We start from the raw sequence: 21,368 nt of genomic DNA on the forward strand, positions 1-21,368 counted from the left end.
TGTGGTTTCGAACACAGAAATTATGTTGTGTGCAATCTGTGTCCTCAGGAGGTGGGGAGGGCACTGCTCAGGACTTGTGGTCTCTGTGGTGCATCTTCCCCCCCACCCCAGTTGTCCCCTGGTTCATGTCACCCTGAGAGCCACAATGCCCAACCTGAGCCATCCCCCAGGGTCTGCAACTTCTGCTGGAAAAGCTGCTCATTTTTCATGTGATATTTCCTATTCAAAGGTGCTGAGGGTGTCACTGGTGAGCTCAATGAAGTGAGGGCCTGAGCCTTTCTGGTGGCAACCAGGAGATGGTATCACTGCAGAGAACTCTGACCAAAGCACAATCTGGTGTTACAGTCACAACACTCTCAATTTGGGCAGAAAAAGCGAGATTCAAGTACAAAATACCCTCCTTGGCTCCTAATTCTGGGGCCTGTTCAAGCTGAGAATAAACCCACGCACCTCTGCTTTCTGTGTGTGCACATAATGGGAAATTTCATCAGCTGCAATATTCCCGAAGACAGGACTCGTGAGATATATCACATGTAAATGGACACATCATCTGAGCAAGGCCCCATTCATCAATAGCACTTGGAAATGCAGTGGAAGATCTGATGGGATTATGTAGATCTCAACTATCCATGGGTGAATGAAATTGGGTAACCTTAGCAACCCCAGGTACGCTTGTGCAGCTATGAATCAAACGTCAGCCCGATGAGCTCTGCGCAAAATAAAGAAATAATTCTTTGAAATATTCATAACAGGCTGCAGAGTATTATTTTATCAGGCTCTGCCTATTATGCATTTTGGAAGCCAGGTTTTAAAAGAACCAACATTAGCATTTACATCCCCCACGCTGGCATAAATGCTTATAAATAAACCCAAGATGAAACACGAGCAGCAAACCAGGGCTCCTTTTCCTGCTGGTGGAAAGGGCATCTCCCACCAAGCAAATATTCCAGCTGGAGGAACAGCACAGGGGATGGGTTATCCACAAAGGTTTGGAACAGCACCTCCCATTATCAGGTTGGATAAAAACAAAAGTTGTACACTGTCCTTTCACTTGTGTCAAATTCATCAGGCTGCTTTAATGCCAGGGAAGAAAAGGTGAGAAAAGCTGAAAGTATCCCTTAAAAGTTGATTAAGTCAAGAAAATGTATGGTTTGGGGTACTTGTTATGCTGTTTTGCATATGCATTTTGGATGTCCGAGAGATAGTTTAAATATATGCTGTATCTTCATTTAAAAATCCATAATTACATCTGAATTTGCAGAGATTTCCATATCCCTCTGCCCTTGGCTCATGTTCAGCTCCAGAGAGCATTCAGGCACGTGCCAGCTTTGGTCTCCTCCACACTGAAGCACTGAAGTTTTCAAAGTTCCCTGATTTTTCCCACATGGAAAGCAATCCTTTATCCCTGGCATTGCTTGGAGACTGTAGTTCTCATCCTGCAAATTTGTTTCGAATCAATTAATGGCCACAGCAGTGACCTGCAGCAGTTAGGATCACCCACTCCAGGACAACCAAGTTCTGAGCAACCTGGTCCAGTGGAAGGCTGGATGACCCTGAAGGTCCCTTCCAACCCAAACTGTTCTGGGATTCCATCACAAGGAAAAGACAGGGCATGGCCAGGATGCTCAGACACCTCCAAGCTGCCTCCTCCACCTTGGTGCTCCCTGCAGATGTTCTAAGGTTTATCTATGGCAGAATCACAGAATCCTGCACTGGGTTGGGTTGGAAGGGACCTTAAAAATCAACCACTTCAAGCCTAAAGCTGGAATGAGGTAGCTGAAGTTTTCTTTACAGCCTGAGCACCAGAAGTTACAGCGATAATTGAGAATCTCACTTTTCCTTCAAAATAATTCCTCATACTTGTGGTCAATGAAAAAACCCAAACATATTTGACTCTTGGGCTCCAGTTCCCTTTTGCTTTCCAGGTCCCGAGCGCTGGAGAAATCAGATTACAGCTCCCCAGTCCTCTCAGCACCACGTGCCCTGTGGAGGGCTCAGATTTCAGAGCCGGGAACACCCATTTGTTTATTTTATGGTGCTTTAACCCACCCTCACACTTAACAGGCTGGCAAGCTCTGCGCTCTGTTTCTTTATTTCCCAAACAGCTCTTAAAGAATTAGTGTTTCCATAAATGCTTCTCATTCCCATTAAACATTTTGGGTGGTGCTGAAGAGCTCGGCAGTGAAACCACCCTGAGAATTGCAGCAGCAGCTCTGGAGCTGCAGCCTTGTTTGTTCCAAATCACCTCCTCCGATGGCTCTCCCCAACGAGCTGGATTAATTGTTCAGGACCTATAGCACATGCTTCAGTGAAAATAAATTACTTTATTTCTATTACACCACCAGTGGCTGTGTAACTTAATTTCATTAGCTCAAACCTGTTGAGAGTGTTCAGATTTCCATGGCAGGACGCACTTGAAATGAAAAGACGCCTTCGATTCCCAATTAACAGAATCGCTCCCTTTCAACTGAAATGAATGTTATTGAAACCAATTAGCATAGACTGGAAAATCTCTCATTAATGAGGGGAGTGTGGGTGAGTAAACAGCAATGAAAAGATGAAATTAGAGAAGAGGCTCTTCTTGTTGGCCTGAATAATTACATGCTTAGTTGCCTAATTGTCTGGTGAAAAGCCTCGCCGTGCTGGTAACAGATTGCCGTGTTCATTAGGCTGCAAAAGGCCACCTGCTGCTGAGGCTCATTTTCCTGCAGTCTATATCCACGTGTTGCTCCCCAGGGACTGCTATTTGGACACAACACTGGCTGTGAAAAGCAAATGAGCTTGCCAATATGCTGCAATATTGTGTCCTTTATGCCAAGATACAGAAGCTTAATATGTCAAATATAATGAATAAAACCAACAGCGATAACGAAGTTTATGAGGAGAGTGACCTTCCAACACGGCCTGGTGCAGGAGGGCAGGGCCCTCCATGCAGATGTTCCTGCCTGGCCTGGACTGCTCGGAATTACGGAGCACAAAACAGAAATTACAACCGCCACCCCTCAGACAATGGCAGAAGGAAAGCCCACAATGGCAACTGGTAAAATTGGAAACAAATGTGAAATTCCGAGCGCTAAGAAGGGCTCACGAAGCCCGGCATTGTTCCGATTTGCTCCGCTGTGGCAATAAACATCAAAGGCAGGAGGCCTCTGCTCCAGCCCTGCCTCAGATCATTCCGTGTCTTATAACTGCTGGGTTTATGGGGCTTTTAAGCCAGGCTTTATTGCACGGCGCTGTTGGCAGGCAGGAGTCACCCTGGGCACGGAGTCGAGGGGTTCTCACTCCTCCGTGAGCCCCGACACGTGCTGAGAGTCCGACCTGCCAAGGGTGGGATGGACGCATGGAGCCTGCTGGAGATGTGGGATCTTGCAGGAGTGTCCAGAGAAGGGAATGGAGCTGGGGAAGGGTCTGGAGCTGGGGGGGCTCAGCCTGGAGAAAAGGAGGCTCAGGAGGGACCTTCTGGCTCTGCACAACTCCTTGACAGGAGGGGCAGCCGGGGTGAGGGTTGGTCTCTTTTCCCAAAGAACAAGTGAAAACAGCCTCAAGTTACACCAGAGAAGATTTAGGTTGGATATTGGGAAAATTACTTCATGGAAAAGGTTGTCCAGCCCTGGCACAGCTGCCCAGAGCAGTGGTGGAATTTCCATCCCTGGGAGGATTCAAAAGCCGTGTGGATGTGGCACCTGGGGACGTGGTCACTGGTGGCCTTGGCAGTGCTGGGGGGTGGTCTGACTCCCTGATCTTAGAGGGTGTTTTATTAATTAACAACTCCATGATTCCATGATTCCATGCCATGCACAGAGCAGGAGGAATTGCAGGGTACAGCAGGTTGGTTCACAGCCACCAGCAAAGAAATCAGGGATGTGTGGATCTGAGTATGGATACGGGTCTTGATGTACACATTGGAGGGTTTTATACTACTGCAACTACTACTAATAAAGAGCTGAGGTAACTCATGCTAATTGCATTGGGAGGGGGCTGGCTGTTCCCTGCTGTCCCCCATGTGGGGACAGGATCTGTGTCCCTGGCAGCATTCCCAGGACCACACTGGGTAAGGAGCAGCCCTGTTGCCATTTCACAGCACAAAACTGCTACCTCCCCAAAGGTAAAATACTCCACGCCAGCAGTTTGAGCCCCTCACGATGGTGGCACATCCTCTGATATCACACAGAGCAAATCCCACTATCCCCATGTCCCACATGTGCCCAAGGCTGGATGCAATGGGTTAAACACAAAGGATCCAGTCGCTCCCAGTCGAAGGCTCGGGTGACCACGGGGGAACAAACGCTGCTGCTTTGCCAGGTTTTTGTGGAGAGGGGAGTGTGGAATGAGCCCCCTGGTTAATGTCAAGGATGGGAAGATGTGATGGAGAAATGTTCTTATCGTTGGAAAGCAAGGATAATGTGCCTGGCAAGGAGCAGGAACACACCAGTGGCACGGATGGCGTTCAGGGGAGCGTTGGGAATGTGGTTCCAGCCGTGGTTCCTGCACAGGGCACTCCCCAATGGCCTCCCCAACAGGTCCTTTTTAGGGTTTGCTGTAGCAAACTCTGCCTCCCTGACCATAATCACGGCCTTTATCCAACTCCATAAATTGCAACACGTGGATTTCACCTCAATTATCCATCAAGTGTCCATTACAATCCCTTTGGAATAGCTGCTGCTATCTCCAGGTGCAGAGGCAGGCCCTGACACCGGAGCAGGGGCCTGTTCAGAGGAAGGAAACAAACAGGCCCTTCCCACCAGGATGTGCACATCCCTGCCAGTCCAGAGGATTCATGAGCACACAAAACACCACACAGAACCACACCAATCCTGCTCTGAACCAGGCCGGGAACTGCTGTTTGACTCTGGACAAACAAAACCTGCTGAGGCCTGCAGGCCCAACTCCCATGAACATGGAGGATCTGCATCTGCTCTCCCTCAGCTGAGGGGGCTGAGCAGGGACCCCAGGGGCCAAAGCTTTGAGACCTTGCCAGGGGTGTCAGAGCAACCAGAGTCCCCTCACCCAAGGACAGGGACCCCCTAAAGCCACAGCTGGAAGGGGATGTGGTTCAGCAGAGCCGGGGGGCCTCGCACCCATCTCCCCTCAGCAGTTACCACCACAAAAACCATTTTTTGTGCCTGAGGCCGTGTGCCCACCTGAGCCACTGCTCTGCGTCACACCCCAAATCAAAATTACAGTTCCATGCTACTCTGAATGATTTTTACGGCTCTCTCAGGTTTTATTCCCTGAAAAACCCAATGCGATTACATTATTTAGGCCACTTGCCAACTGGTTAAATATAATTGACTAAATTAATTACTAAGATCAGTTTTACAGCAGATTAGGATAATTTATTGGGCAGTTTGTTGTTTTCCTAATAGTCTCACCTGATTGATGGAGAGGCTTGGCTATAAATGATTTTTTATGACCAAGAACAGCAAACACAAACTTAATCAGGTGCTCCACTCTGGATTGAGGAAAGCCCGTGTAACTTGGAAAACGTGCAGGTATAATTCTTTGGAATGTGAAAATTTTGAGTGATTAAAGGGGGAAAACTCAGAGAGAGACATTTATGTGAAGCAGCTGGTTTGGGGGGCAGCTCCAGCTCACCTCTGCTGAGCTTTGGGGTGATGGGGATGTGGATGAGAGCTCAGCCTTGGGGTTCACCCTGCAATCCCTCTGTACTGCTCATGTGGGGATAAACTGGCACCTTTGGAGACTCTCTCTCTCTATCCAACACGTTTTTGGGCCAGAAGTTATTGTTAGTGACAAATCAACAGCAGAAAATTGAGAAACAATGACCCAAACTTAATTAAGAAGTTCAAAAGAAGAGCAAAGGCTCTCTGGGTGTGCAGCAGCAGGTTCAGAGATCCCCTCTCTCAGAAAGGTACCACCTGCAGGGGGTGAGGCACAGGATGTTAATTTGATTGCACCCACTCCTTTTCATGCAAAGAGTGAATTGTTTTCAGACTGCTGACGATTAATGTGGCTATTGATTAGTTGATCAATAAGGCCACGGTGTCTAATTATTGATAATCCTTCCCCAAATGAAAGATCGAGTGTAAGGAGTGCTACTTACAGAGCTCAAAATATAAAGTGATTCAGTGTGAAGCCTGGTAATTGAAAGTCAAACTAATTCCATAAATTAAATCATGTCAATCCATAACATTTACCTGATAAATCCTTTGGAAAGCTTTATTTAACTCTCAGTTCTCATTGCAAAAGCTTTGGATGCTCCCAGAAAAGTGTCTCAAAGTCTGGGTTTGAGGTGGCTTTTATTAATGCAAAAGTTTAATTTAATATAAATGTGTATAATAACGACACTGGTTTGTAATGTCTGATCTCACAGCTGTTACTGAATATATTTTGCTACAACAATTTATTTTGGAAATTTAAGGATACTGGTACCAGTCACACCAGTGTATCACCTGTACACCAAATTGTTTTCCAAACTTCCTCTCTAAGCCCTTTCCCTGCCAACCATTTATATCATATTAGATGGGGCAAAACAACCTCATTGCTTTTCCCTGCAAGACTTTTTAGGTACTTGGAAGAAATGGAAATAAAGCCTGGAAGGTGTGATCCTATATTTTATATTAGACCAATTAAATCTGAAATGTTTAGGCACCCAATTCATCGCCACAGCATCCTCTGGAGCTGTAATATCCAATAATCTAATTAAAGCAATTTTAAGTGACTCTGATCAGATAATCCTAAAATATGCCACTGCTCAGTGTCTGAGAATGGCCAGGATTAGGACATCCAAACACTGGGCAGAGTGGATTCTCCACAGTTTCAGCCCAGCAGTAGTTTTCCATGTCTCCCTGAGCACACGGATCTGCTCTGAGCTTGCTGTGCCAGCCCCTCAGAAGTTTGCATTTTGCTCCTGTCACGCTGCCCCTCCTGAACAAGCCTCAATTTGCTGTTTGTCCCTAACATGATGGAACAAATTCTGGCTTTGGCTAGAATTGCATTTCAGGAGCTGAAATAACAGGAGGTGTCCACGCCGGAGCGGGGGATTCGTGAATCCTCAATAGAGGCTCCCCACAGCCCAAACCAACTCATTTAAATCCTGGAACACCTGAGAGGTGTCTCCGTGGGCTGTGAAGGAATCTGTGTGTCACACAAATCACACTGGGCACCAACAAAGCCTTCCCTTAATGCCAGCTGTCACCTCTCCACGGGCAGCACCCACTGCTTTTCTCCTGTTTCGTCTTTGCTCTAAACTTTCCACCACCACTTGCAGGCACTGCTCCTGTTGGGAACAATCCCCAGGATTTCCCAAAGTTCCTGACTTCTGACCCCTCAGCCTGGGCACACATCATGGGGTCTCGTCCAAATATTTTTTTCAAGGAAGTTTAAGTCTGTCCCAGATTTCCAGGGCTGAACCAAACACTCACAAGCTCGTTCCTCTTGCCCAGGAGAGCTGATTTCTGGATGTTTAACTCCTGATGGAACAGCTGAACAGATCTCCAGCAACCTTTTCCAGTTTCTAAGTAGCAGGAATGTATTTAAGCCTGCCTACCTGTATTTTATCCTCCCTTTTAATCACCATTTGTAGGGAGCAATTCATGACTCCTGCATGAACAACCAGTACAATTAAAAGTGTCCCATCATCGTGGGGAGCCCAGCAGTGGGTCCGTGGTGGTCTGTGCCATCAGGGCACGGAGGAGGTGATGGAGCAGCCCCAGCCTGGAGCTCTTCTGGCTCTGACCTCACTCAGGGGGCTCCCCCCTCTCCCCTGACACCGCAGCGCTGGGCAGAGGGGAAAGCTGGGACTTTTAAATAGAAACATCAAGATGTCCTTTTCTCCAGGGTAAGTTTCTCAGGGTTGTCCTGGCATGGCTGTGCTGCCCAGCCCTGCACAACCAAGTGCTGAACACCTTGGCTGTAAAGACACTGAGAAAAAAAAAATAAACCCAGAAGGATCCTCAGCTTTTACCAAGGAATTCGTGAACATATTCCAAAACTCCATCTCCTGAGGCACATCCTTGCTGGCACTGGGCAGTGGGGAGAGTGATGGGCACCTGCTGGAAGGCCTTGGGTGCCCATCTGAGCATGGGAAATGTTTCAAAGTGAGGGATGAGGAATTTGGATATATTGAAATGCTCTGCCAGGTCTTGGGCTGCATCTCTGCCAGCCTAGTTATAGGAACTACAGTTGTTCTTTTTCCCTCTCCAGTTTTTTCTCCCAGTGGAAAGAAAGGAAAAGAAGACAAAATAAACAAAACGATCTTTTTTAAATAAAGGGGTTTCTCTTTTAAAATCTAAGCATTGGAAGAACATTTTGAAAAAGACATTCATTAAGAATTTGTGTTAAATACAATGTAATGGTCCCCAAATGACAGCAGTGATTTGGTTCTAAAAATTGTCCCATATTTAATAACAGCATAAATCACCTGTAAAAGATTCTTCACACCAAGCGAAACTGCTTTACATACATAAACCCCATAATTTGTTTTTATTGAAAAGATTCCGACAGTCGAAGGTTATTTATGTTTTTAATTTGTCTGCACTACTAAATAACTCCGTGCTCAGTGTGCAGCCCTGTGGGAAGCCTTGGATGGGCAGGGGGAGGCAGGGCTGGCTGTGGATTCTGGTTCTGTTTGGGGTGAACACATTGCACAGAACACCTCTGCCCTGAGCTGGGACACCCCAGAGCCAGGGGTGCAGCTGACCCCCTCATGGGTGTGGAAATTTGTCATAAAGTCTTTGCAGTTCCCAGCAAAGCCCCAGCTCCAGCCTGTCCTCAGCTCCTTTACACCCTCGTTAGTCCTGGAGCAAACAAAAAAAAAAAAAAATGTGTCCCCTGAGAGAGAAAATCAAAGAAATGGGTGCCATTTAAATATCAGCTGGGAAGTTGTCCTGAAACAACATTATCTGTCCTTGGGGTGATGAGGGTGAGGATTGGGCTGGCAGCAGCCCTTCCTGGCAGCTCCCACATGGGCTGGTGGCACCTTTCAGCCGGTGCCAGCCCTGGCACGGCCGCAGCGGGCACAGAGCCCCGGAGCCACCCGCGGGGTGCTGGCCCCGGGATGAGCCGGGAAGTGGGAGCAGTGTGTGACTCCGGGCTTCCCGCAGGGCAGGGACCGTGGCACGGGACAGAGTTTGGGGTTTCTCCCGCGGAGTACAAACCTCGTGCTGCGAGAAGCCCTCGCCTGGTGCCCCTTGCCCGGGTGGCAGCGCTGTCCCCGGGGCAGGGCACAGACACCCCCCGTGCCCCCCCAGGCCTGCCCTGCTGCTGCCCGATGCCATTGGGGCCGGGGCAGGCGGACAATGGGGTGTGGCAGTGCCAGCCCCTTGTCCCGGCGCTGTCGCCGGCACGCGGCGCTGGCAGCTGTGACAGCCCGATTTAATCTGCGGGAGCCTCGCTGCCTCCGACCACTGCGCCGAGTCATTAACCTTGACTCGCATAATTGAATTCAAGGTTGATTGCCTGTGACCCTCCTCGGCGAGGTCCTCCAAATGTACATATTCATTATGAGGCGCGGGGCTAAATGGATTGCACAGGGAAAGCTGTAGCAATCAGCCTGCTTGGTATGCGAGGGGCGAGGAGGGCACTAATTGCATGTTAGAGCTGAGGATTAGATTATGAAAAGAGTGAGAAAATGAAGATAGATCCCTGTGACACTGTCAGATTAAGGGCAGCCATGCACAGGAATATGACATTGAAAATTTCCAGGGCTGTTAAGGGAAGGGAGATTTGAAAGGGGGTGGTGGGTGTTGGTTTGGATTTTTTTTTTTTTTTTTTTTTTTTTTTTTTTTTTTTAATTCCCATCCATTTGCTCAGTTAGGAGCTATTTAAAAGCACAAGCTGATAAATGCATATTTTGACTCTCGCTAAATTAATGCTGGAGTGGTTTTGATGTCTCTGATGGTGGCTGTAAGGAAGAACGTTTTGAACATTTAGCCCCACAACACCTACTTGTTGTTTAATACCACCCTGAGCAACCTGGTGTGGGGAAGGTGTCCCTGCCCGTGGCAGGAGTGCCAGGCTGAGCTTTCCAGACCATTCCATAACGATTCTATCGTTCAGGTTGTCCAGTCAGGGCCACCACTGTGCAAACACCCACGGGGTGACAGGCTCAGCATGCTCTGGGAACCCAGCAAAGCTCACCTTGGGAAGGGGGAAATGTCTGAGCCCCCAAAGCTTTGCCTTGTCCTGATCCCAAACGGGGCTCCCAGAGCCAAACCTGGCTCTGCCCAGCCCCAGAGGGAAGGGGGTGAGGGAAGGTGGCCACGAGCAATCTTTGGGTTCGCATCGATGTTGTTGTGATAGCTGGGAAAGGATTTTCCCATGTTTTGCTGCAACTCCAACCAGATGGTTTTTTTTTTTTTCTTGAATTAAACGAAAGTTAAGTACAAAAACATTTTGCCCACAGGGAATTCAGATTCTCAATGTGCTTTTAATAACTGTTTGTAAAACATTTAGGAAAATCTATGGCAACATGTTTGAGGGGAGGGGGGAAATCAAATTATTCTTGCCTGAGGATGTTATTCTGGTATCTAAACTTTATGAATCATCCTGTGTGGCCCAATTTCTAGGCAGTTACACTGTGGAACAGAATGGAAGTGTCTGAATTTAATCAATGTAAAAATTCTTAATAAAGATGTTAATCACAGCCATTGGCTGGAAATCCTTTAAGAACTTTATACTAATTTAGATGTCAAAACCTCTGCAGTCTAATAAAGCTTTAAAAGCCCAGTTCAAATTAATATCCTTGTTAGAATTGATTGCAATGGGTAGGCCCCAATTTTGGGCCACCTCTCCAAGCCTGCTCTTGTGTTAAAATCAGGCTTAAAATCACAGAATGGTTTGGTTTGGGAGGGACTTAAAGCTCTTTTCATTCCACCCCCGTCCATGAGCAGGAACACCTTCCACTATCCAAGGCTGCTCCAAGCACTGTCCAGCCTGGCCTTGAACACTTCAATCTGCCATAAAAATTGTGTTTAATTCCAGCATTTCTGGAGGTGGAAGCTGAACACCAAAATCCCAATCCAAACGTTTTGCCAGCATCACAGGGGTTATTGTTAAATAGAGAAATTCAGGTTGCAAATGGGGCAAAAGCTCATGCAGTTCTTTATCCCAGTCCTGCAAAAGGAGGTTTTTGGGAAGCTTTTCCCCTGCTATTCCGAATTCTTGTTATTCCAGGTGTCAGGGGAGGCTGTGAGCACCTATTGACGGAAAGACCAGGCAGGAAGCACCCAAATGCCTTCACAGAGGTGCAACCTGTACCTTTCCCTGGCAGCAATCTCACCTTTTATGCAAAAACCCCTCTTTTTTGCACAAGAAACAAACCCTGAAAAGCTGCAAACAACGTGCAGAGCTCCTGGGATCTCTCAGCTTCCCCTCATCAAGGAGCAGAGCGTTTCAGCCAGGCTCCAGGTCACTCCCTGCTCAGGGCACCTGTCCCTCAGCCACCTCTCCAGAACAGCAACTCCATTAATTTGATTAAATTCCCAATATCCAGACCTTGTGGTGTTGTAATAACAACGGGATCGGAGGCGGCAGCACATCCCAGAAATATCAGCCTTGTGAATTGCTGGGGTTTTGGGGGTTCTGATGTGTTGAGGACATCATTAACGGGATAACTTTGCGCTTTCCATCGCAGGGCTCTGTCCTGAAAGGAGAGCTTCTCACTAAATGATCTGTCAGGACCACTGCTGGGCGGGTATGAGCAGAATTTTTATGTCCCGCTCATTAAATTACCACGGGGTATGACTTTCTAGGCACTGAAAGTCAGGGGAAATCGGTGCTGAGTGACAGTCTGGGATTGCAGGTTACCAACAGCTGCCTCAAGTTGAATAAGACTGACAAATGACTGCTCCTTGCACAGGCCTGTAATAAAATCACCCTGCGACGTGCGGGTGTCTGTGCAGGAGGGTGGTGGCACCCACAGAAGGAAAAAAGAGTCGTTTATTCACAGGGGGAAAAGGAGGAAGTTTCTGAAGTGTTCAGATTCAGCAGCAGCACGTTGCTCTGTGGAGTTACAGGCAGGCAGTGAGACAGCTAAAATCCATTTGTCTCCAAAAATCCCTTTGATTTGTTTCAATTTATGAATGAGCTGCAGAGAGCAAGGCAAGTGCCCGAGGAATGTAAATGAAGTGGCTGTGCCATGCTCTGTGAAGAAGGCCCCCAGACATCTGATGAAGGAAATTTTCTGTGAGGAAAACCCGGTTTGTTGGCATTTTGTGAATCCTAAAAATACCCCAAGACAAATAGTCCAACTCACTACTGCTGAAATTTCATTTACTTACCAACCACACTAATGAGGCACTGCAGAGGGACTTCTAATTAGATCCACTTTATTCCTGTCACTGAAATTAATTTATTTGCTTCAGCTCCTAGAACTAGTTTGATATTATCCTGATTTTTAAGCTGGGCTGTACAAAGCTGGGGCTGGCTCTGCTGTTTACACCGTCCTGGCCCAAGGCTGGAAGTGCCGGTCTTGCTGCTGGCTGGAAAAGCAGAAGCTCTTTTCTCAGCAGGTTTGGAGCATCCCTGTGCTGAGCAGGAGCCAGGGGAGCTGCAGCCCTGGGCTGGCTGTCCCCAGAGCCCCGGGCAGGGCTCTAAGTAAGCACTAAAGCAGCAATATTGTGCCGCTTGGCGATTTCCTGCCTCATGCATATTCAAAGAGGGAAGAGGCTGCATGCATAATTCATCAGCCATTACAATTGCATTATACTATTTATACTATTACTTCGGGAGCTGTTTAAATTAAGGGTTACAAATGGCTCGTTTGTTTTCCCCTGCTCCGGCAAGAGGGTTCAGCCCCTCCAAGCTGCTGGGAGGGCTCTGGCCAGGGCTGGGGGCACAGAGGGGTCCTCGGCCAGGGCACCCAGGAGCTTTGCAAACTTTTTGTCCCGCTGGGATTTGATTTTACAATGAATGGAGCCCCCTGGGTGAAAGCCCAGCGCCGGGGTCCAGGAGAAGCCTGGTTGGGACTCTGGGAATGCTGAATAAATCACAGCTGTGACACTGACATGGCTTCAAATCCTCTTCACACCCCAAACTCAGAGAAACATGGGAAACCCTCAGCTGGTAACTAATTGTCAACTAACTGCTAAACCCCAGGTCTGGCTGCACAGATTATGACTCTTGGTGCCTTTCCAAACATTATTTTATTAATATGAATAATATATTAACTATTGAACAGTCTGGACTGCATCCAAACCACTCTGTTGTAAGTGCTTTGCTAAGACTTACCAAGGATATTTACTTCTCTAAACAACAGGCAACATTTGTATTGGTTTTGGTTTTATTATTGTTTTACTAAATAGTTATGAGAGCACCAAGAGGGGGATCTGAAGATTTTTAAAACGATTTGAAAGATAGTCCATAAAGTGCTTTACATCTTGGTGAGTTTAAAAGGTGAATTACTGTTCTTTAATAATTTAAAGAAAACCCTCCAGAATGCATTTTTAAATGTATTTCCAGCTAAACACAGGATCCTGTCCTGGGCTCTCATCACCAGGGATCACGTCAGGATGAATCACAGCACTCAGGGCCGTGTAATTGAGAGCAAAGCTGCCAAGGGAAGAGCTGCTCCCCGGGGACACCCAGCAGATACCTCTGTTCATTACCCTGTGCCCAGGTCACAGGCCAGGGACGGATCTGATTTAGATATGACTTAAAATTCAATTTCTCAAAGTTTACTTAAAATTACTGAGCTGCACAAGCGCTTTTCTAGAGGGATGGGGCATTAAACTGAGAGAGGCTTAGATCAGAGGTTGGGCTGGATACCCTTTGTGGTGGGAGGTGCCAGCTGGAGCTCGATGATCTTTGTGGGTCCCTTCAAATTCAGGTTACTCTGTGATTCTCTGATTCTGTGAATAGGAAGGAATTCCTCCCTGGGAGGGTGGGCAGGCCCTGGCACAGGTGCCCAGAGCAGCTGTGGCTGCCCCTGGATCCCTGGCAGTGCCCAAGGCCAGGCTGGAGCAACCTGGGATAGTGGAAGGTGTCCTTGCCCCTGGCAGGGGGTTGGAATTAAATGATTTTTAAGGCCCCTTCCGACCCAAACCATTCTGGGATTAACAGATCCCCCCCCACACCTTGCAGAGCTGCAGGTCTCGGGGATCACACAGCAACAGGAGAATATTCCATGAAAACAGAACTGGCTGTGACAGGAGGCCCTCTCTGAGGCTGCAGGGTCGGGAGAGACCCGGCCCTTCCCACGGCATTTCCCAGCCAAGGTTGGCAATGGATGCCAGGAGCCCGCAGGGCTGCTCAGACACCCCAGAGCTGTTCCCCCAGCCCTGGCAGCATCCTCACCTCCCCCTGCTCCATCGAGGGGCTGGCTCCCACATCACCTCGGGGGTGGCTCCCACATCACCTCGGGGGTGGCTCCCACATTATTTTGGGGGTGGTTCCCACATCACCTCGGGGGTGGCTCCCACATCACCTCGGGGGTGGCTCCCACATTATTTTGGGGGTGGTTCCCACATTATTTTGGGGGTGGTTCCCACATCACCTCGGAGGTGGATCTCACATCATTTTGGGGGTGGTTCCCACATCACTTTGGGGGTGGCTCCCACATCACTTTGGGGGTGGTTCCCACATCACCTCGGAGGTGGATCTCACATCACTTTGGGGGTGGTTCCCACATCACTTTGGGGGTGGCTCCCACATCACTTTGGGGGTGGTTCTCACATCACTTTGGGGGTGGCTCCCACATCATTTTGGGGGTGGTTCCCACATCACCTCGGAGGTGGATCTCACATCATTTTGGGGGTGGTTCCCACATCACTTTGGGGGTGGTTCTCACATCACTTTGGGGGTGGCTCCCACATCACTTTGGGGGTGGTTCTCACATCACTTTGGGGGTGGCTCCCACATCATTTTGGGGGTGGTTCCCACATCACCTCGGAGGTGGATCTCACATCATTTTGAGGATGGTTCCCACATCACTTTGGGGGTGGTTCCCACATCATTTTGAGGATGGTTCTCACATCACTTTGGGGGTGGTTCCCACATCATTTTGAGGATGGTTCCCACATCACTTTGGGGGTGGTTCCCACATCACTTTGGGGTTGGCTCCCACTCCACCTCCCCTTCACAGCTGAAGAGGTTTTGCTGTCCAGCTCGTTCCCATTTCACTGCCCACCCCCAGGCTGGCTGTGACACGGGCGTGCACAGCTCTGAGCATCCCTCGGGGTGACCCTGCTGTCTCTACTCCCTGCACCCCCAGCCCCAGCCCGGCCATCGATGCTCCAGCCACGGGGAGAGTTTAACCCTCGCCGAGCTGCGCAGACAAGAGACACCTCTGAGTTATAAACTCTCAAAACTCCCTCAGACTTGCACTAACACGTCCCTAAGTGTATTTTTTTTTTGCCCGGCAGACCCTTCAGGAAGGTGCATGTTGCCTTCCAGCTCGAGTTTCTGCATTTTTCTGCCTCGAGGGGAGATGCCGTTTCACCTTTCCCACACGCTGGGGGCTGGGCTGGCAGGGGACGGTCCCTCCCCGGCGGGGTTAAGGCAGTGAGCTGCCTGCCCAGCAATGAGGATCCTCTTCCAGACAGCCCATCATCCACTAATGGGACTTAAGACAGTTGCTGCCTCATCGGCAGGAGCGTAATGATCGCTGGGCAGGGAGAGACCCATTATCCATCATCCATCCTTCTCCTCTGGCTGATAATAATGATTTCTTAGTTCAACAGTGGTGCACTGGGACCTCGGTGCTTTGTGCACGACTGGGGTTTAATATCCTGATCAAGACAAATACAGATCGTGGCCGGGCCATGGGGCCACTGCAGAGGACAAAGCCAAAAGGCTCCCTGGAAAACTCAGAGGATACACAAGAGCCTAAGAAAACCTGAGAAGTGCCCGTGTTTTGTGCGCTGAGGAGAAAGTCACTCCCTTCCCCCCACAGTGCACAACTTTGAGATGAGGATTTGTGTGTAAAGAATCAACAGGCCAAGAGAAAACCTAAAAGCTCTTGAAAATGCATTTTTACTTCCCATTTCATTCTCTCCAGCTGTTATTCTCCTACTCAAATCACTCTATAATTCCATTGATTGAATATCATCATTTCAATAATTACAGCTCATGGATTTAAATTGAAAGAGTGTAGATTTAAGTTGGATGTTGGGAAGGAATTCCTGGCTGGGAGGGTGGGGAGGCCCTGGCACTGGGTGCCCAGAGAAGCTGTGGCTGCCCCTGGATCCTTGGAAGTGTCCAAGGCCAGGTTGGGCAGGGCTTGGAGCAATCTGGAATAGTGGAAGGTGTCCCTGCACGTGGCAGGGCTGGGATGAGATGCTTTTTAAGGTCCCTTCCCACCCAAACCACGGCCATTGCAGCACGGTGCTGGTGAGCAGTGTCACGGTGATGCTGAGCCACCAGGGCTGTCCCCTGTCCCACCCCAGCCCCAGGAGCTCTCCTCATCACCGGCAGGGAGAGGGTGAAGCCATCTCACACCACACCCTCCCCGCCACTCTCAGCAACTTCAAGTCCAATAAAGGATGCTCAGAAGAAACACAATAGCGAGAGCGGAGCCGCCGCTGGAAATTAAATCTGAAAGACGAGTATTTATTCTTGTCGGGGCTCCTCGAGGAGCACGGGCACACCGGCAGCATGTTAAACACTGCTCAGCTTCAGCCAGACAAATGTCCAGGCAGCTCTGCTGCAATATCCATTTGAAAGGAGCTTAGTGCCACGAGCCTTTCATCTCAATATTCCTGAGGCCGGATTTGAAAGTGCTTAAGGTTAAATATTGCTCACTCCTGGAAAGAACAGCTCCATCTGTCTCGTGAAAAAAAAAAAAAAAAAAAGCTTTCAGTCTTGGAGGTGCTCGGGGAAACTCACCCATAAACATGGTCAGGAGAGGCTGCACAGGCAAAAAGACTCCTGTGGCCCTGTCCCAGGAGTAATTAGCCCCTCAAATTGAGCAAGGATTAATCCAAAAAGCCTTATACACAAAATGTAATCCATATTTTCTGTGAGGAGGGTGAGCGCGACCCTGCCTGAGTCAGCGCTGCACAGCTGGATCCTCACACCTGGGCATCCTGAAGAGTGAGGCAAGGAGAAAAGTCCCACCTGACCCTGAAGGATCCCAGAAAGGCACTTCTGACATGGTCCCTGGCCTCAGGACAGAGCCTCTGGGTGCTCCTGGCTGACTGGAAGCTGCCACAGCATCTCAGAGGCGCCAAGAGACTCTCGGGCTGCTAAATGCCCAATTCACTTTTGAAAACCGGATTTAAGCAGCTGGTTTTGAACATTTGTGGTAAAAGAGAGACCCGAAATAGCATTGTGTGATTTGGGGTGAAGTGCCCCGAGGCCTGGTGATAATAATTGTAGTGCTCTTTAAAAAGAAAAATGACATTTTTTTCAAGGCAGTGAAAGCCGCTGACGACATCCCTGGGGAGCTGGGGAAGCTTTGGAGAGGAGGAATTCTGTCTTTTCAGAGGCTGACAAATGACAGGCTCAGCAGCCTGGAACGTGTCTCCTGGAGTCCTGGATCAGACACAGAGTGACGCTGACGGTGCCCTGGGCCCGTCGTGTCACCGACCAGAGGGACCATGAGAACCCCCAGCTGGAAAAGCCGTCGGGTTTTCCAGGGGAGCTGGTGGGAAGCTCTGCTTTAGGAATCACCCCCTGCTCATCCTCAGGGGAGGAGCTGAGGTGGGTCCTGCTGCCAGGCTGGGAAGTGTGGCTGCTTCTCCTCTCAGGTGTGAATTGTCCTGAGGCTGTCCCAGGGCCAGGAGGGAGGTCTGAAGGGTCCCAGGCCCTGCTGCTGAGCAGGTTTGTTGGAATAAAACTGATCCTGAGATCAAACTGCGTTTAAGTGGCTCCTCATCCTGTGAAAACCTCTTTATTGTGCAGGTTCTCCTTCAGTGTGAAACCTCTTCCCACCACCATCCTCACTCCTGCTGCATTTCCCTGCTCTGCTCAGCCCTGTAAGGTCCCAGCATGACCTGGGCTCTTTTTAACAGCCCCAAACACCAGTTTGGGGGTGTTAAAAAAGAAGATGGTGTTAAAAGAAGATGGTGCCACACTGGTCACTCCACATTGCCAGGAGGGGCTTCCAAGGAAAACTGGCTTTTAATATATTGACCACTGCTATATGATTACACTGGGAAAAAGGTCGGAGAGAAAATGCCAATAACGGTGCAAAACTGGAAAGGAAATTAATGCTTTTTCCTCCGGCCTCCCGCCAGCACCGCAGAGCAGCGGGAAGCAGAGCCTTGCACAGGGACTTTGTGGTGAGGTCTTCTCCTTCCCACTGCACACGAAGCAGGGAAAGATGTGTGGTCGTGTCCTGATTAGATGGCCCCAGTCTGTGCCCAGAGGTCACACCACTGAGGTGTGGGTGCTGGAGCAGCTCCTCAGTCCCATGGACACAGGAAAAAGGGTGCCAGGAACCCAAAACTGAGACACATTTTCAAAACCTGTTTTCCAAATAGGGTTGAAAGAAGGGCTCTGATATTTTAAGTGACTCAGGAAGAACAGAGAATCCCATAAAATCCAGAGGAACCTACACCATGGATATCCTTCAGCAGAAAGATTTTCCTGGACTTTGGGATGTTCGTCTGGAGCCACTGCCAACCCACACTCACCCAAAGGGGCTCTGTGGCCTGGGGGAAAAACAAACCCAGTGAGGAGGACCAATGAGAGATCTCACAGAAACACACAAAAGGGACCCAATCAATACCAATAAACTCCTTCAGATGGTGATTAATTAATAGCAATTAATTTTGAAAAGAAGAGGATATTGACTTAAATTGACAGAGGGGCTAACCTTTGAGCAAATCAGAGAAAATGTCTTTAAAGCACAGTGATTAAGTTGTAGAAAGTAATAAAAGGGCTACACTGCCTCCAGGACGAGCTGAACCCAGCTTGGGAGTGGTGTCAGGAGAGCTCTGATTAGACGTTGCAGCTTGATAAGGTAAATTGATTAGCTTGGCTCTGCCAGGTGGGATTTAAACAGGCATCTCAGTTTAGAATGTGTCCTTCGTGCCAAGAGAGCCAAGTTCTGGCAGATCGTTAAAAAATGCCAAAAGCTTTGCAAGCTGGATGTGCTGCAGCAGGGGCGGCTCCGTGGTGGCAGGGGTTGGAGTGAGATGGTCCCTTCCAACCCAAACCATTCCATGGGTTTATGATTCCCTGACACCTCACCTGCTGAGAGGTCACAACCGTTCCAAAACCTCCTCATTCATGGGAGAACAAACGTCCAAATGTCCGCACAACACCCGGGCCCTGGGATGGGGATTGATGCTTCACTGGAAAGCATTCCTGGTTTGGGCAGCCTTTCCCTCTGATCCAGGCACAGGGATTGTTGTCTTTGAGTGAGCCAAGCTGCAGAGTCAAACCTGGGTTAGGCTGGGGGGTGAATTAAATTAATTGTGAGCTGGCGTTAGGGACACGAGGCCGAAACTCCGCTCTGGCAATTTGCTGATAATTAATTATGAGTAATTGGTTGTCGCGGGGCCGCGTGTGGTGATGGCCAAGTGGGCAAAGCCCGTGGCCACAGCAAATGTGAGTCAGCCTTGGTTTTGGGGCTTCTCATTTTGCTGGGAATGTAAATTATTGAAAGCCTCCTGGAAAGGAGACAGGGACATCTGGTAGCTCTTTGTGGCGGGATCAGGAGACACAACAGCTCAGCAGGTCAAAAATGTCTTCTGAAGGCCTTAATTTCTTCTCCCTTTTCTTCCTCGACATCCTGAAGTCCTGGCAGATCATTTGAAGAGAGTCCTAACCATAATCAAGCAAAACCAATTTCCCAACGTTCATAAAATGCATCCCCCAGAATGACCCTCCATCACAACAGGATGCTCAGAAATTCCTGAAATCTGCTCCTGCTGGGAGCTCCCTCCGGGCAGCAGAGCCCAGCTGTGGGTTTTCCAAGGAAGAGGCTGTTTCTTTTTTAAATAACTTTGCTCTACCTTTATTCTTGAGTGAGACAACGATTCAGGAGCTGAAGGAAATGGTAAATCACAGCCACGTTGTCTGGGATGCAGCACATGGGCTTGAGCATTATCTGATCACTCTGTGGGCTTGGAAAAATCATCTCCTTTCCCAAAATGGGCTGTTTTTAGCTGGCTTTTACAGGTCTGGTGAGTGCCTTCAGAGCAGGCACGGAGCTGTTTACTAACAATTATTTCCAAACAGATAATTAAAAGCTGATTTCGATAAAACCTTAAAAATAGAGGCATTCTAGAAACCTTCTCAGCTTGTTTGGAAACAGCTCTTTTAAATGTCAGCGGATGAAAACATCATCCAGCAACAGGGAGCTGGGCCCTGTTTTGAAAAACAAATAGCAGTGATTGGATTCAGCTGTGCAACAATGGGAATGCTGGAAAAGCCCAGCCAGGGCTTCACCCCCACGGAAGAGCCCCGTCCTTTCCCCCGGCTCCGGGGCCACAGGCAGGAGGCAGAGCCCAAGAGGTGCCAGAGCCTCGTGGAGAACCCCTTGTCATCCTTGTTCTGGACAAAATAAAGCCATTTCTGGCTTTTCTGTTGGATTTAGGAAGGATCCCAAGGCGTGGTCGGGTTTCTCCCTCCGAGCTGAGAGGCTGAAGACAGCCCTGTCTACAACGGCTCGTGGAGCAAATAATTATTGAGGCTGAGGACCTAAAATGACCTTGCAGAAAGGAAAAATTGTTATGGCAAGGGAGAAAAACCCACCCCAAGAGGGTCTATTGTTAGTGGCTGGCACTGTTATAAAGTTCACAACTGGTAACTTATTTAAAGATTATTTTTCCCCGGATTTTTTGTGCTTTGTGCAAATCTGACTTGAAAGGAATGCCATTCTCTCAGCCCTCTCCCAATGCTGGTGTTTGCAGCCGTGAGCAGCCCCTAAACTTGTATTTCAGCGCTGAAGACAATTGCAGAAGCAGATCCAGATTCTGATAGGACTTTTTAAAAACAAATCAACATCCCCCAGTGGGATTTGCAGCCCGTGGCTGCAGGGCCACGCTGATGAGTGGGAGCTGGAAAAGCTCATTTCTGGGGCTCACTGAGGCACAGAAGGAACCAAACCAGTTCTTGGCTGTTCCAGCAGAGAGGGAGAGAAAAAAAAAAAAATAAACAAATGCAGGGCTGCTCCAAAAATGAGATGAGGTTTTTAGATTTCTCTCAATATTATTAATCTACAATGCTGCCTTTTAGCACTGTTGACCAACATTTTAATACAATTTAAGCTGGCACTGCTCCCGACGGCTCGGGAACGATCACAGGCTGATTTTGGTGTTGCATTTTGACACATTAACGGGTGAGGATAGCACTGCATCCCGTTGGAGTCAGCCAGGAGGTTTCTTCTTGCTTGTAGGGCTGGGGGAAGAAGAGTGAGACCTCAGCCCTGGGGTCCCTGCAGGTCATGATCCAGCAGCAGACCCCCAGTGAGCCCCTTCCAATGTGGTGGGGCCTTGAGCCATGAAAAATGAAGAAAG

At 48.8% G+C, this 21,368-nt stretch overlaps 1 long non-coding RNA gene across 1 annotated transcript; it reads right to left on the reverse strand.

Annotated features, from left to right (window-relative positions):
* Window positions 1-16,523: 16,523 nt before the first annotated feature.
* On the reverse strand, window positions 16,524-19,014 carry LOC128812194 (uncharacterized). Its single transcript, XR_008438646.1, has 3 exons — window positions 18,719-19,014; window positions 18,459-18,554; window positions 16,524-16,722 (listed from the first exon to the last, which is right to left on the reverse strand). It is a non-coding gene; the product is annotated as an uncharacterized LOC128812194 (long non-coding RNA).
* Window positions 19,015-21,368: the final 2,354 nt, after the last annotated feature.

The sequence above is a fragment of the Vidua macroura genome, chromosome 10, assembly GCF_024509145.1.
Source record: "Vidua macroura isolate BioBank_ID:100142 chromosome 10, ASM2450914v1, whole genome shotgun sequence".
Taxonomy (NCBI): domain Eukaryota; kingdom Metazoa; phylum Chordata; class Aves; order Passeriformes; family Viduidae; genus Vidua; species Vidua macroura.